The sequence below is a fragment of the Aethalodelphis obliquidens genome, unplaced genomic scaffold, assembly GCF_003676395.1.
Source record: "Aethalodelphis obliquidens isolate GAN/ISIS:26980383/991018 unplaced genomic scaffold, ASM367639v1 scaffold87, whole genome shotgun sequence".
Classification (NCBI taxonomy): Eukaryota; Metazoa; Chordata; class Mammalia; order Artiodactyla; family Delphinidae; genus Aethalodelphis; species Aethalodelphis obliquidens.
The window spans coordinates 3850426-3866654 of NW_020838031.1; the positions used below are offsets into that span (position 1 = coordinate 3850426).

The 16229-nt window shown below is 45.1% G+C and overlaps 1 protein-coding gene and 1 non-coding gene across 13 annotated transcripts in view; one reads left to right on the top strand and one right to left on the bottom strand.

The window, feature by feature from the left end:
- Positions 1-16229, bottom strand: part of SIPA1L2 (signal induced proliferation associated 1 like 2) — a 238114-nt gene that overhangs the window by 201990 nt on the left and 19895 nt on the right. The gene's annotated exons all lie outside the window — the stretch shown is intronic.
- Positions 5868-5940, top strand: TRNAG-CCC (transfer RNA glycine (anticodon CCC)). Its single transcript has one exon. It is a non-coding gene; the product is annotated as a tRNA-Gly (tRNA).

Here is a 16229-nt window from a genome sequence, read left to right on the forward strand (position 1 = left end):
AGTGCCAGGTAGACCAACCTGGCCAGAGGGGCTATATGACCTTCCTCTACCCCATCTTCAATTCCCAGCGTGAAAGAACTCTTCCAAAGATTCCCCGTCCCCTAGCTACTTCCTCACTATAGGCCAGTCTTCATAAAGTTAGACATTACCTAACGCTACTCCCTATCTCCCATTTTAAAAAAGGGGAAGCTGATTTTAAGAAGTGACCTCTTTTCTAATGGTTTGTATTCCACAATTTTAACCTCATTCTTCTGAAAGCCAACTCAAGATAATCACCCACATCAAACTACCTGCAGAGCAGTTTGGAAGCTGTTAGACCGGTATGGGGAATCACAGGACTACTCACGACCATTAGGAGAGTATTATGACTGTGATATCTTATAGTTGCTTGTCAACTGTGACACAAAAGTACACAAAAGCTGGAAGGCCTTCTGTTCACCAAAAGACAAACGAACTATACTTTACAGAATAAACTGGCCACCAAAGATAAAAAACTGTGAAACACATTATCTGCTTACTTTTTACATAACAAGTTGAAAGTGAATACACTGCGCTTACTGAAAGTGCTTTAAAATCTCTTCTTCATTTCTATCCATTTACGTCCTCCATGAGAGGGTCTCTCTACAACCAGTGTTACTAAAACAAAACGTAGAAATTATTTAGCTATACGTTATCCCCTGCAAATAGCATGTCATCAATCTGACGCTGATTAGATAAATTAAGAAGCAAGCATTACATTTCAACCTTTAAATACTGATCCACGTGGTATTTGCTCAGAATTAATAGCATTTAACACGGGAAACTGCTCCTTTTTGCGTTACTTCTGTTTGGTCACAGTCGCAGAACAAGAAAATGTTATGTGTATAATTGTGACTCATTAATCTCCTCAATGCACAGTCTTAGTGAATAAACTGCACAATTCTTTAAATGCCTTTCTTTCTTCCTATGTGTGTTGTGATCCCGTTCATAGGAGTGTCGTCTTCTGGGTTGTCTAAGGACTACTGAAAACAACAGGAAGGAAACAGCCTTGCTTATTTCTGTAGTCTTTTTTTTTCAATGAAATATATGAGAAATTCTACCACGAGATCTTGATAAACAATAAAATATTTGTAAGCTCTCCAGTATCTGCCTTCAAGTCTTACAAACACAACTCCACATGCAACACTGACAAGGACCAACCCTGGCAAATGGACGGGAACCCAGGTCCCAGGACTGGCTCAGGGCTCAGGCCCCCTCAGCACGCGGTGGTGAGGGGAGGGAACTTCAACACCAGTCTCCATGAGCTTGAACTCGCCAGAACACCAGGGCAGGTGTCTGATAAAAGCAGAATAAAGTGAATACATAGAATGAAATAAATAAAGGCACTACCATAGGGGGAAGCACCTATGTCCAGGCAGTAACTCTGACTGATGCTCCTAAAATGAGTTTAAAAAAGATCTGTATGTGCTAACAATAAGGCCCAAAACACAGAGAGCCACAGATGCTCTCTGACCTTCAGCGAAAACTTCAGCTCCTCACCCAGAATGAGCGGGACACTAAGCAAGACTTTTTCAGTGAACTCAACCACGTTTCTATTCCAAAAGGTATTATTGAAGATATTGGTATTTTTGTAAGACCTTTCAGACTAGATTTTTTTTCAAAGGTATGCTGATGGCCAAGCTGCAGAAATCCCAGACCAGAATTAAAAAGCAAAGTTATCGGTGGTCTCTAACAATCATCCTATTACGCTGTCAAGGGGATTATCTCCAGGTACCAACAAGGTTCTACGTATTCTCCAAAGGCGTCAAACATGCAACTGTCTCCCAACAATTCTGGAAATTACCTGTAATCTAAACATTCAGAAGAAAGCTACAAGGATTAAAAACTGTGAACAAAATAGAGATACTACTTTAGAGACAAAAATAGAAGGTTCTGGAAACCTCCAACGAAGTTGTGTTTTGAGAACAGAAAAGATATAATGGCGAAAAAGTTCTTGATGTGGACTGCACTAGTTCATCTCGATCGAGGGAGTGCAGGATAGGATCTTTCGGGCGCTGTGTGCCTTTTCAATCCACAGCATCTGAACAACAGGACGCCGGAATGGTTTTGGACACGACAAGGTAAGAATCGCCCCCGGGGTTCAAGGCAGGGCCCAGCAGGTCTTTATTCTGAGTCCAATAATAACAGAGACACTGAGTGGGAGGTGCTGGGTGAAAACCACTTCTGTGAGGATTATTAGGATATTTGCAATTTCTCTGGCATCTCCTCCCCCCTCTCCCCACGAAGACACGACCCCTGAGAAAGCGTCCCCCCTCCAGAAGCAGTCCCTTCTCAAACCATTCCACCAACAAATCAAAGCAACTTAATGTATGAAATACAGGCCCACGCTCCCTGAAGAGGCTGACAAATACTTCGTGCAACAGCCCAGGCAGAAAAAGATAAAGGGTTTGGGTGGCTGGAACAGTGAGTTATAAGGGCAAAGTCCAATGCGAATGTTGACCCATTAATGTAAAGTCCAAGCGCACACACCTTCCTTCGACGCGTGTAATGCAGGGTGTAGTCAGACACCAATCGATCACCAGGCCAGTTTTCCTCCCTTGCAGAGAAGTTTAACATTTCAGTTGAGAGAGAGACACAGTCCTCGGAATTGATATACACGTGATCAGCTGATTAGGTTCCACACGGCTCTTTTGTTCACTACAAACAAAACGATGTAAAACACTCCCAAACTTCCCACAGTGTGAACTGCAAACACACCACTGGCAGCTGCTCAGCCGCGGCTACTGCCCCCAAACCAACTGAAAGGCTCGAGGCGCGCTCCTCTTCGCTCCAAGTTATCCTTGGCGTCTGTGCTCTCATCGCTCGGGAGGTTCCCTGAATCCTTCCGCGCTTAAGATATTGGCAAAAATTAGCAAACTTGGGGCTCCCCTGGTGGCGCAGTGGTTGGGAGACCGCCTGCCGATGCAGGGGACACGGGTTCATGCCCCGGCCCGGGAAGATCCCACATGCCGCGGAGCGGCTGGGCCCGTGAGCCATGGCCGCTAAGCCTGCGCGTCCGGAGCCTGTGCTCCGCAACGGGAGAGGCCACAACGGTGAGAGGCCCGCGTACCGCAAAAAACAAACAAACAAACAAACAAAAAAATCAGCAAACTCCGCACAACCCATCTGCATAGTCTCCTGAGCAGACAGCAGCCAGCAAGAGGAAACCAAGGCAACTTCCAGATTATCAAGAGGCCGTGACGCTCCTGCTGAAATAAAAACCACTCGGGCCTCTCCGTCCTTAAAAAAACGTCAAGCGTCATTTATTTCAACCAGGAGTTTTTCTTCCCCCCTTTTCACTGGTTAGTGGGGACTGACACAGGCAACACTCTCACTTAGTTTGACCACCTGGAAGGAACATCTACGTTTGGGGATCACTCTGCACATCCTTGGAAGCCCCCGGGGTGACTAGAGAACACAGAACTCAGAGCCCGCGCACGGTGGCCACTCCCCCGCGCCGCATCACGCAGGGGGCACTGACCTTGGCCCCTCAAGCCTGGACAGACTCACATCTGCTCCCCTGGGTCCCCCAGGCAGCCAATCCCATCGATCAGACTATCACTTCACGAGCCTTTCAAGCGGCTGGCAAATAGTCTATTCAGAGTTGCTTGTGGGGGAAAAGCAGTGTAATGTTAGCTCATTAGAGGAGGGGGAATCACATGCACAACAGCTTCCTTAGGCTTTGCCCGTGACCCTGTGACAGCTCGTCTCTGAGTGGGAGAGACCCCAGGACCCAAGGGAACTTCCTTCTGAATGACACGCAAGCCAGAGCCCCTGCCATCTTTGGGGAGGTTTCTGCTCCCCAGAAACCCTCTGGCTCCCGCATAAATGATTACTGGGATTCCATTCATCAAGTGTCTCTTAAGCCTTCTATTATGAGTCTGAATTTTAAACAGGGGACGAGGTCCTTTTATTACATTCCCTAATCCACGTCCCCAGGAACATTTTTTTCAAAGTTACAGAGTCTGCCTGCAACCTCGTTATTATTAGACTTTACTCTCCCTTCCACCACCCAGAACTAAGCTGCACTTTAAGAAGACAGCAATGCCTCCACTTAAAAAAACAAAAAAATCCACCGAGAGCAATATTATTAGGAGATCGACTCTATTTCCAGAATGAAAGTGCTGTAAGAGCAATACCCGTTTCTGCCGACCAACCCTTGTAACCTGAGTCCCTCCCTGAGATGGCACCTGGCAGGACAGACCAGGCAGGAAGCATTTGACAAGCGAGCTACTCCATCGGAGCGCCCACATGGCCACAGGCAAGGCCAATTCCACAGCAGAAGCACAGAAGCACGTGGAGGGGCGGCTCCATGACACTGCTCAGCACCGCCTTCAAGTCAGCTGTGGTCAGGTCATTGCATTCTCCAGAGGATGAGAGCACAAGTGATGCAGACCCTTTCTGAGGTCTTCGGGTGACCACCACCTGGGTGCCCCCTCCCTTTCCAGCCAGCCAGAGCGCAGACATGCCCAGTGGGCTCCCTCCAAGCAGTGAGGCCCAGGCCCAGTGGTGGAGAAACAAGATGGAAGGGACCTGGGTCCCTGAGTGTCAGGTGGAGGACAGCAGCCCACCTGCCCAGACCTCAGGCTGTCACACAAGAAAGGAGTCGGCCTGTCTCTTGTCTGGACACTGTAGTCTGGAGTCTCTTTTAGAGCAGGGAGAATTACCCTAGCCAATACAGCCCTAAGGCAAAGTCTTCGCACACCGTGTGTGTGTGTGCACCTTATATATAAACATTAAACTAGTACTGATGAGAACATTTTTCCTGGTTTTGATCATGGGTGGAGAGGTTTAGCAACTCAGAACTCCAGTAATAGTGGGTATAGCAAAGGGGGCAGTTAATTAAGTCTAGAATTCGATTTTTTTAATTTTTATTTTAAAATATGTATTTATTTATTTATTTATTTAGGCTGCACCGGGTCTTAGTTGCAGCACAAGGGATCTTTTTTTTTTTCTTTTCAGTTGCAGTATGCAGACTTCTTAGTGGCGGCATGTGGACTCTCAGTTGCAGCATGTGGACTCTTAGTTGCGGCATGCAGGATCTAGTTCCCCGACCATGGATCGAAACTGGGCCCCCTGCATTGGGAGCACAGAGTCGTAACCACTGGACTGCCAGGGAGGTTCTTAGAATTTTATTTTTTAAGTCAACGAGGACTTTATTTTACTAGCCAGTATCTCAACACAGGTGACTTAAAAATCTCCTAACAGTTCAGGTTTATTTTCTTAGTCTCCATATAGCGTCATAAAACAAAAGTCAGGAAATTTTAGTCTTCCAAATTGTTGCATTTGAACTAGAAATTACAGTCAGCCCTGTACATCCCCAGGTTCCACATCTGCAGATTCAACCAACCGTAGATTGAAAATATTTTTTTTTTAAACTCCAAAAGTTTCAAAAAAGCAACACTTGAGTTTGCCATGGACCAGCAACTATTTACATTGTATTAGGAAGTATAAGTAATCTAGACATGACTTAAAGTATATGGGAGGATGTGTGTAGACCATATGCAAACACTACACCATTTTATATGAGTGTCCCTGGCTTTTGGTATCTTGAGGGAGGTCCCGGAAACAATCCCTGCGGATACAGAAGATTAACTGTATTCCTCAAAGATGCCTTATTAAAAACAAACAAAAAAAAACTTGTTTAAGAAGTTAATCACAAAGCTAAGAATAAGCTTTGCAAAAATCGATATATTTTCCTTTTCCTGAAGTTTTCCAAGTAGCAGACACAATAAGTGAATAATGTGTCAGAATCCATCGCTTCAGGAGCAAGAGAACTCAGCTGAATGCCCCGAGCTGGCCCTGCAGCACGTGTTAGCAAACTTACAAAAGAAGCACCTAGTGGGACTTCCCTGGTGGTCCAGTGGTTAAGACTCTGCACTCCCAATGCAGCGGTCACAGGTTCGATCCCTGATTGGGGAACTAAGATCCCACATGCCACACGGCGAGGCCCCCCCGCCCCCGCCAACAAAAAGAAGCACCTGGTTTTCAGAATACATAGGAGTAGGAGAAACCCAGGCAGAAAATGGCCCAATCAAATATGAAAATCACACCTCTGTTGGGAAAGGGGAAGATGAGACTTAAGAAACATACACAAATACGTAAAACAAAATTGTTTCTAATATCACTTGATAATATGATCTTTGAAAAGAGCTTGTGACCAAGGTGGAGGTAAGCCAGCCTGGCGTAATATATTTAAAAATATATGGCAAAGCAGAAATCGCCATGGTGAGTGAAAGAAGCCTTACACAAAGAGTACACACTGCAGGATTCCATTTATATGAAGTTCAAGAACTGGCAGAACTTACCATTGGGGTTGGAGGGGGGAGGAACAGTGGTTGCCTAGGACGGAGACTGGCGTGGCAGACTGGGAAGGGGCCTGAGAGAACTTTCTGGGGTGGCAGGTGTAACTTAATAGAAGTATGGGTTACACAGGTATATACATTTGTCTAAGCTCATGGAATGATACACTTAAAACATATACATTTCACTCTACAAACTTTGCCTCAAAACAGAATGTGAGTTTTAAACTCATTTATGGTATATATGCTGAAGTGCTTAGCGGTGAAGTGTACTGATATGTGTACTTATTTTGCAATGCTTCCAAAAAAAAAGAGGGACTGATGGGTAGATCAAGGTGGATAGATCCGTATAAGGCAAACACAGTAAAATGCTAACACTGTGGGGCTTCCCTGGTGGCGCAGTGGTTGAGAGTCCGCCTGCCGATGCAGGGGACACGGGGTCGTGCCCCGGTCCGGGAAGATCCCACATGCTGCAGAGCGGCTGGGCCCGTGAGCCATGGCCGCTGAGCCTGCGCGTCCAGAGCCTGTGCTACGCAACGGGAGAGGCCACAACAGTGAGAGGCCCGCGTACCGCAAAAAAAAAAAAAAATGCTAACACTGTGGAATCTAGGCAGTGGGTATATGGGTGTCCACTACACTAAGTAATTCTTTCAACTTACCTGTATGTGTGAAATTTTGCATGATAAAAAGCTCAGGGCAAGTATATGCTAATATGCTGAGATGTCTTGTTTTAGAATCTAAAGGAGAATGCGAATCTTACCCAGCATTTACTACTACTTCCTGCGACATAAAAAGAGCATGTGGACAGTAAATGAACACATGTTCCAAGGAGGCCAGGGTGGTGGACAAGGTGCTCGGCCTACCTAAGCTCTCACTGTCCAAAGCCATGCTTCCTAAGGCTGCCTCAGTTTAAAACTTTGATTATTCAAAATAATTTTAAAGTAAATCACTTCGGTACATCAATTACCAAAAGTTATAAATTCCTAAATAGAAAGTCTTAAAACAAAACAATGTGACCTTGAATCCCAAATATAATACTCTGTGTGGTATTCTCTGGACAAATAACTGAAGCAGATTCAGTGATTTTATACCAAAACATTACGGTCAAAAGGTACAAACTTCCAGTTAATTAGATGAACAAGTCTTGGGGGTGTAATGTACAGCATGATGCCTATAATTAATAATAGCGTAAGGCATATTTGAAGTTGCCGGGCTTCCCTGGTGGTGCAGTGGTTGAGAATCCGCCTGTCAGTGCAAGGGACACAGGTTCGAGCCCTGGTCCGGGAAGATCCCACATGCCGCAGAGCAACTGGGCCCATGCACCACAACTACTGAGCCTGCACTCTGAAGCCCTCGAGCCACAACTACTGAGCCTGCGTGCCACAACTACTGAAGCCCGCGCTCCTAGAGCCCGTGCTCCGCAACAAGAGAAGCCACCACAATGAGAAGCCCACGCACCGCAGCAACGAGTAGCCCCCGCTCACCACAACTAGAGAAAGCCGCGCACAGCGACGAAGACCCAATGTAGCCAAAAATAAATAATTAATTAATTAATTTAAAAAAAAAAAAAAGCTGCTAAGACAGTAGATCTTAAAAAGTTCTCATCACAAGAGAAAGACAAAACTTTGTAACTATGTGTGGCGGTGTTAACTAGACTTCGTTAGCTAGACTTATCGTGATGATCATTTGACAATATATACAAGTATGGAATCATTATGTTGTATGCCCGAAACCAACATAATGTTATATGTCAATTACATCTCAGATCAAAAAAATGTTCACTTTCTATCTCTGATGAGTCCAAAATATTTTCCCCTTTAGGTTTACAGACACATTCTATAACCTTTAGCAAATTACAATGGGGAAAAAATTGAACTGACTACCTTACGTGATAGACAAGTTAATCATCATTCCAAAAATAATGTCCATCACTTCTCTTGAAGTTGCTTTTGTTAATAAAGTTCAGTTTGGGGGTTGAAAAACCCAAACCAGGCTAGGATCTGAGTTTGGTTTTAGGCCTCTGAGTAAGTTCATGGAGACAGTACTACGATCAGGCGAAGGGCTAAGAGACAGAGAGTTGGATTTGTATTTGCTGGTCCCCTGCAGAGCCAGGAGTGGCCTTGCATACAAGAGCCCTTCAACAAAAATTAAAACCCTGACCATTTTCCAAAGCCTAACTCGGGTCCTCCCTTTTCCTTGAATGTTCTCCTGACTATGCCCACCCACCAGGCCCTCTACCACCCACAGGGTCTTTCCTCTGAAAGAAGCTGTAGTGCCCATCTTACACAGGAATCTTCTAATATACATCATGTGTGGCCATCAGCTAGGCCAGGACACTTACAGTTCATCGACTACCAGGGCAAGCCACTCTACCAAAATCAGCAGACCTAGGAGGTAAACCGTTCTCTTACATTCTCGTACTTATGAATCAGCACCATGAGGAAGACTGATTCCAGCATCACCCTAAGGCTCCCCTGAGGCCTGAAACACTGAGTTGGTTCATTTGCTGACTGTGCCAGACACTTCCCTGGGCCAGAGGACTGGGACACAGTGACCAGGTCCCTGCCCCCAGGGTCTCACACCCTAAGTAAGGGCACCCTCTGCCAACCTGGAAATCTTAGCACACCAAAGTTTAAAGAGACCTCAAGACTGTGTGGCCCCGAGTCCCCATTTGAAAACTGGCTCCTACTCACTGCCCTGGAAGCAAAGGAAGTTAGACACGGACGCCGAAGCACCCCCGCAAGCCCTCACCCCACCTCCGTCTTCTGCAACAGCAAAGAAACGCTACTTTGCTCTTCCACGGGATGTTCCAAATGCTTTTTTAAAACTCCCATCTTTCCCCTTACTTTTACCTTCCCAGAAGGTTCAGTGTCGGGTTGTCTGTTTATTTGTTCTCGGCCACGCCATGCAGTTTGTGGGCTCTTACTTCCCCGATCAGGGATGGAAGTCGGGGCCCTCGGCAGTGAATTCCCTGGACCGCCAGAGAATTCCCCAGGAAGGTCAGTTTTTAAATTTATTTTATTTATTTTTGGCTGTGTTGGGTCTTCGTTGCTGCGCGCGGGCTTTCTCTAGTTGCGGTGAGCGGGGCTACTCTTCGTTGCAGTGCGGTGGCTTCTCTTGTTGCGGAGCACGGGCTCTAGGCGCACGGGCTTCAGTAGTTGTGGCACGCGGGCTCAGTAGTTGTGGCTCGCGGGCTCTAGAGCTCAAGCTCAGTAGTTGTGGCGCGCGGGCTTAGTTGCTCCGCGGCATGAGGGATCTTCCCGGACCAGGGCTCGAACCCATGTCCCCTGCGTTGGCAGGCAGATTCTCAACCACTGCACCACCAGGGAAGCCCAGGAAGGTCTGTTCTGAACAGGTGAAAGCTTGCAGGGATGGATGGAAAAGGAGTGAATGCTGTCACGAGGCTGCTCCCTGGAGGCTGAGCCTGTCTGCGTCCTCCTCCAGGCCCTCCCACGGCAGGAGGTACAGCGGGATAAGTGTTTGTGGACCTAGTGGCAAAGAAAATAGGAAGATGAAAGGCAGTGCCTCCTAAAACCCTCCCGGGGGGCCTGTTCCTCACTCCTTCCACGTATCCTAGGCTGACTCCACGTCCCCTGTGCGCTTCAGCTCGTCTGGGAAAGAACTGTGAGATGTGATGCCAGGCTGGGAGGATGGATTTAGAAAGCTCCACATAGCCAGACGCACAGCAACAGCAGCCATCAGACATCACCCAGATTTAACCGGCCTAAAATTAGCAGTCGGAGCAGAGTAGTTACTGCACGGATGGCGTCAGAGCTCTTCTGACGGGCTGACTGCCAGTTTTCAACAAATTGTCCTGCTTTCTCTACCAGGGAAACAATATTTTGGAACAGAGCCAGCCAAGCATTTCCGTGGCTGTTCCCATTCTCGATTCACTATTAATGTCTGATAATTCAGTGACAAGGTGAGCGGAGCCATTGTTTTGCTGCAAGCCCTTATTCTTTGGGTGAGTAAAGTATGGTGGAGGAATCCTTTTAAATATTTAAATGCCTGAAATTTATTTAGGGCTTCACATTCAACTGACTTAAACAAAGATGATGCAAAGCTAGCGAAGTATAAAGGCAAAACGAAAATTGGTTTCCTCTGCTCTTTCTTTTCATCCTGGCGAAGACTCGGGAGCAAAAGAAATGTTCTCTGCAGGATCACAGCAGCGCCCTCTCACTTCCCAGCAAAGACGAGAGAACCCGGCTCAATCATCAGAACTGCTACCTCACCGCAAACTACAAAATTTCTCCCGAATAACAGAGGATCCACTGGCTGACAGAACAAGGCATTTGGAGGCTAGAACAATGGCTCAGTAGCCTGCCCCCCGGCCACCACTTCCCGCTTGCAGGGACAGTAGTGGGATAATTCTGGCATTTTCCTCTGCATGCACTTTCTTTACCACACCCCCCCATTTCTTCTATGATTTATTGAGATCAACAGAACCTCACAAAGCATCTAGGCTGCCACAGTGGGCAGAGAGATGGGTTTAGACTCTAAGAACTAAGATTCATAAAGCCATGTGTGTTCTCGCCTTAAATCTTAGTTTTCACATCAGTACAGGGGGATAATCCCATCAGCCTTGCAAGGTTCTCGTTCAGTCTGCAAGAGGCCATAAATGAAAGTTCAAGCACAACTGCTGTTTTGAAGTCTACCTTCAGGAATCTCTCTCCCCAGTTCTTTATCCTGTTCCTAAGTCAAAAACATTAGCCTCTCTCTCTCATTCCTCTCATCATTTAAGACTTTTTAAATAGGAAAACAGATCCATTATTCCAAGCAAATGACTTACGATGACCCTCAAATAAACAAAATGGCTGGTAAATTCGGTGATTTTAGTATTATTTAGGCTAATGTCTCAGCCTCACCCGCAGCTCTCATCATAGCATACCTTAATACACACATTTAAACAAGCAGGAGTTAGAATGATATCCCCCTGAATTCATGCAATATAGGAATTAGTAGTAGGTCAGGATATTAAAAGACTTCTACCTGTAAAATTAAAGCTATGCTTACAGAGCACCTACTATACGTAAGGCGTAAGTAATGTTCCAACATACTCTGCAATCCTCAAATTAAAAGGGCTAAATTAACAGAAGGTATACAATATACTACTGATCGGTTTTAAAAAATCATTATTTCCTGTAGAAATTATCACGGATTGAGAGAGAAAAGAGAACGTTGCACAATTCAGAAATCCTCTCTTTCCAGTTATCTTTATTAAGGAGTCCAAACCAGGCTTGTAAGTGAACTGCAGCTTCATCTGATTCCAATAAGGCCAGGCAGTGTGCTTATCAGTTGGGATCAGACTTTGAAACCTGGGAAAGGTGTAAAGCACACCCTCTCACCCCAGGGTGCCCACCCTCCCCAAACCACAGCCCTCAGAACCGGGCAATAAAGGTCCTGATATAACAGATGGAACTCTGCTGTTACCCTCTTCAGAAACTACTTCTCCATTTCTACCAGTTTGATATCAGAGTTCAATTACAGGTCATTTCAAGTGACCCAGAAAAAATATAAAGTGAGGCATAAAAGGTTGTTTCGGTAGATCATTTACAATAGAAATAATGAGAACCTTAAGGCAACACTTACTTAGTTCAACAAAAGCCAAGACACACAGCTCTTTCATGCTTAAACCCTGGGCTTTCAATCCTGCCTTTATCAAACATTTGCTAAGTGCCTATTATGTGGCAGAAACCAGGGCAGTACAGGGATTACAGCAGTAATGACCAGAAATGTCCCTGCCCATATGGCACGTATATTCTATTGAGGCGACGCAGAAGACAAACAGAAAAATCAATATACAATATCATGTCAGGCAATGATAAATGCTATAGATTAAAATCGCCCAGCACACGCGGAGGCTGGGTGGCGTGCGGATGCCCTGCCCTCCCATCATCCCTTCCAGCCCACCTGCCCTCCAGAGGCTGGGACACTGGTCTCCCTTGCACGAGGGGTGACCGTGTGCTACCGTTCTAGCCAACATTAATCTGCACTTTCAAAGTTGTTCTTACTCTTTAGAAGTTTCTGGATGAGCAAATGATGAGTTGCGTCCTTCTATCCTGATTCTGGGTCTGGTGTCAGCTGTGTGTCGATGGTAGTACAATGCTTCCCAAACAGTTGAGGCCAACCAGAAACATTGCAAGGAGGATGGTCTCCTCCGCCACACTGTCATTCTCCCCGCACCCGCCAAAAATTCAAACCTCAAGCTAAGCAACCCACAACCAACTCTGGAAGAAAACTGGCCGAAGTAAAAACTGTCCTCAGGAAAAAGAATAAATACAGTAAGTAGAGGGTCCATGAAGGGTAGAATCTGTCTTAAGCTTCCCTCACAAGACCCTTCAGGCCCCCTAGAAATTGTTCCCAAACAGCTGTGAACTCTAACCAGAGAGGGTGGGAGAGCAGTGGTCTCGGGACCCGGCCCACACATTTCAAAGGGTAACAAGCAAGCCTTTAAGATGCAAAAGAAAATACTCCAACATTCATTTTTGTTCATTATCAGCCTTCTTAAAATTTATATCATTATGTTTTATAGTGTCCATATCTTAGCATGGTAAAGTTTTACACGTATACGTATATATATATATATATATATATATATACACACACACACACACACACTATACTGTACATATACACACATGCACAAACACATATAGACAGACGTGTGTATGTGCACATATGGACACTAAACACAGGAGATTCTGTATAGATGCGATGCACGCTGGAAGAAGTTTAGAGACCCTACTACAGAGGAATAGTTGTTGTTTGGATTAGGGCATTAAACACTCCAAACAACAGCGTGTGTCCTGTATGAAGAATCCAGAGTGTGATTCCTAAAATTTCTTATTAGAAGCTTCACTATGAAGAGGACCGTATCCCCACCCTATTCCTGAACCATGTGAATATCCACTGTTCCACAGGGAACCGAACGATTATCAAAACCCCCCTGAAGACCGTGAAAGCAATCATTATGCAGACTGCACCCGCTACTGTGCCCTAAACACTACAGTCAGAGATTTTTTTTTTAACGTCTACACAATAGTTTGTCTCAGCATACATAATTTTGTGTTCACCCAAGACTTCTTACTTTCCACAGTAACTTTTTTTTTTTTTTTTTTGCGGTACGCGGGCCTCTCACTCTTGTGGCCTCTCCCATTGCGGAGCACAGGCTCCGGACGCGCAGGCTCAGTGGCCATGGCTCACGGGCCCAGCCGCTCTGCGGCACGTGGGATCTTCCCGGACCGGGGCACGACCCCGCATCCCCTGCATCGGCAGGCGGACTCCCAACCACTGCGCCACCAGGGAAGCCTCCAGTAACCATTTTTAACACTAGCTCTTTACCTAGATTGTTTTGTTTTGTTTTGTTTTGTTTTACCTCAGAGTAATTGAATACACCACTAAACAGCCTGCTCTGGACTCCTCTGATTTCCTCAACAGCTCAACTAACTGGGAGCTTCTTCTGGCGGATGTAGCAACTACACAACAGTGAAAAATAGGGAGTAATCCAATCGGTGGCACTCAAGACACCCCTTATGGCTGAATGCTTATTTGTGAAATAGGAAAAAAAAAGAGTACCAACTAATGAAAACACTGGGAAATTGGGAAAAGGTGGTTCTCGTCCCCAACTATCTGAAAGCAATTCAAAAGAAGACAATACCAAACTGCAAGGTGAGTTCAGGGAAGTGCACAACATTCTGCTTCTTCCCACCATCTTTTTAGTGCCCGAAGCCTCCAGGGGTCACAGTTCACAGTGTGGCCCCCGCTTCTCAGTCACTCAGTCAGTCACTGAACATCTATTTCTTAATCTCCCACCACGTAGAGCACAGTTCAAGTTACTAGGGACACACTGAAAATGAACTCAGGTCTTAGAGTACCTTGGTCGGTAGGACCAGCAAAGATGGCCTGACGTGCTCTTTCGGGATATCTGTGTGGAAGAGGCATTCAGTAATGGGCTAGTTATAAGAAATTAAGAGCATTAGTACTTAACTATAACCAAACCTAGAAGGAAACTTCCGGAGGCACCATTCGTAGTTCAGCCAGTTTAACAATTCTATCAGCAACTTAGGTAAAATATAAAAAACAATTTGATCTAATGTGCAGACAGCATTTGTTCGAGAGGGCAGGCAAAGGTGCTAAGTAATAGTATCAAACTCCCAAAAGCATCATGGGAAGGACAAGCTAAAATAAAGTTAGACAAAGTCCGATAAATGTTAGGTCTTGCAGTGACATTAGGACAGGACGGGAAGACGTGGCTTCAAGACAGCATGTGATTAGGACCCAGAGGCTTGAGTGAACAGGAAACTCACTAAGTCTGGGTAGGAAAGTGAATGTGAACTTGGACTGTATCAGTGCAGGCAGGACACGCAAGCTGAAGGAAGGGCACCCCTATTCTACTCTGCGCAGGTCAAGGTGAGTGGGAAGACTTTGGCTCTGAGCCCCACTTGGACAGGTATTGTCCAGTGAGCAACTGGAACATCTCTACAGAAGGATTAGTTCTGCAGGCCACCAAGCGGGGGCGGGGGGGGGGGGGGAATTCAAATAAATAGGTAGAATTAGATTTCGACTCTACAGGTAAACACCTCCTAGTGGTCAAAACATGAGAAAGGTGGAACTCTCCACCCCTTACTAGATCACGTGCAGAGTATATAAAGGGATCCAAGCATCAAAGAAGGGTTCGTTGAGCTGGTCATTGATTTCCAAACCCTGGTTCTTAGCAGTGTTCACTGGTCTGTGCAAAAGGAATAGTGTCTATGTATGGGTGAGTATATATGCACATGGGGGTAATTTTAACCAATGCCCTCTCTGGCTGGGAAGAACTTTCCTTAAGTCAGCAGGCATACTCTTCCCTTTTTTTTTTTTTTCTTTTCTTTTTGGTGTATCAGTGTGAAATGCATTGATAGTAGACAGTAACCGCTGTTGTAAACCTTCAATACATCTATACCACAACATAGTGACAAATCTGGCAATCCCTAAAATTTGATTTTTGTTTCCGATTTTTAATTTACAGGTAGATAAAAACAAAAAGTAAAGGAACGACATAAAGGGACCTTATGGACTTTGTGGTACAGAGAGGCTACGACAACTAGACTCAAATTACTGCATCTCTTCTTCTTTGCTATCACCCAAGTTGGCTATACAATGTTGTACAGGGAGAAAAAAAAAATCTATCTATAGCTATAGCTATATATCTATATATATGTGTGTGTGTGTGTGTGTGTACATATACACATATCTCAAGGAATTAGGTTATGCTAAATGTGAAACCTCCCAAGAAACAGAACCTCTACTGTGGGTAACATCCGGCTCCTCTGGACCACTCTTTGGAACCAAAGTTTATGAATCAAGTTCAGAAAGGATCAAAATAATTTACCTCTGAAGTTCTGAAGCATTTAAATTCCTATCACACTGTTAACCCTTCTTTTAAAAGGGGTCACAGCTAGATATGATTGCAACAGAAAAGCAATTTCGGAGTCATTGATTTCCAGGTAAACTAAGTAAGCTATAACTCTCGTGAATGTTCACATACAAACTTATCATAAACCAAAGAAAGAAAAGACACGATCGTGAAAAAATATAAACTATCCCAATCAGTCATTTTCATTAATCCATACACTTATTTGAAACATTAAAGAAACCTAAAATCTTGGTGCTGAAAGGGATCATGAGAAAACTTTATCCAAACTCATTGGTGCCACAGGCACTAGAGGCAGGAAGCTAGAGGTTCCTGTCTCTCCTGCCTGATGCTCTTTCTATCCCATCACCCTGCAAGGGAACCAATTACATTAATAGAAGGAGAAAATCTGCAACACGGTTCCCTATATTCTTTAGGCCTGTACTTCATATTTCATGCAAGTTCAAAACAGATTAAAAAAAAAAACAAAAAACCCTTTGCTTTTCAGCTAACAATAA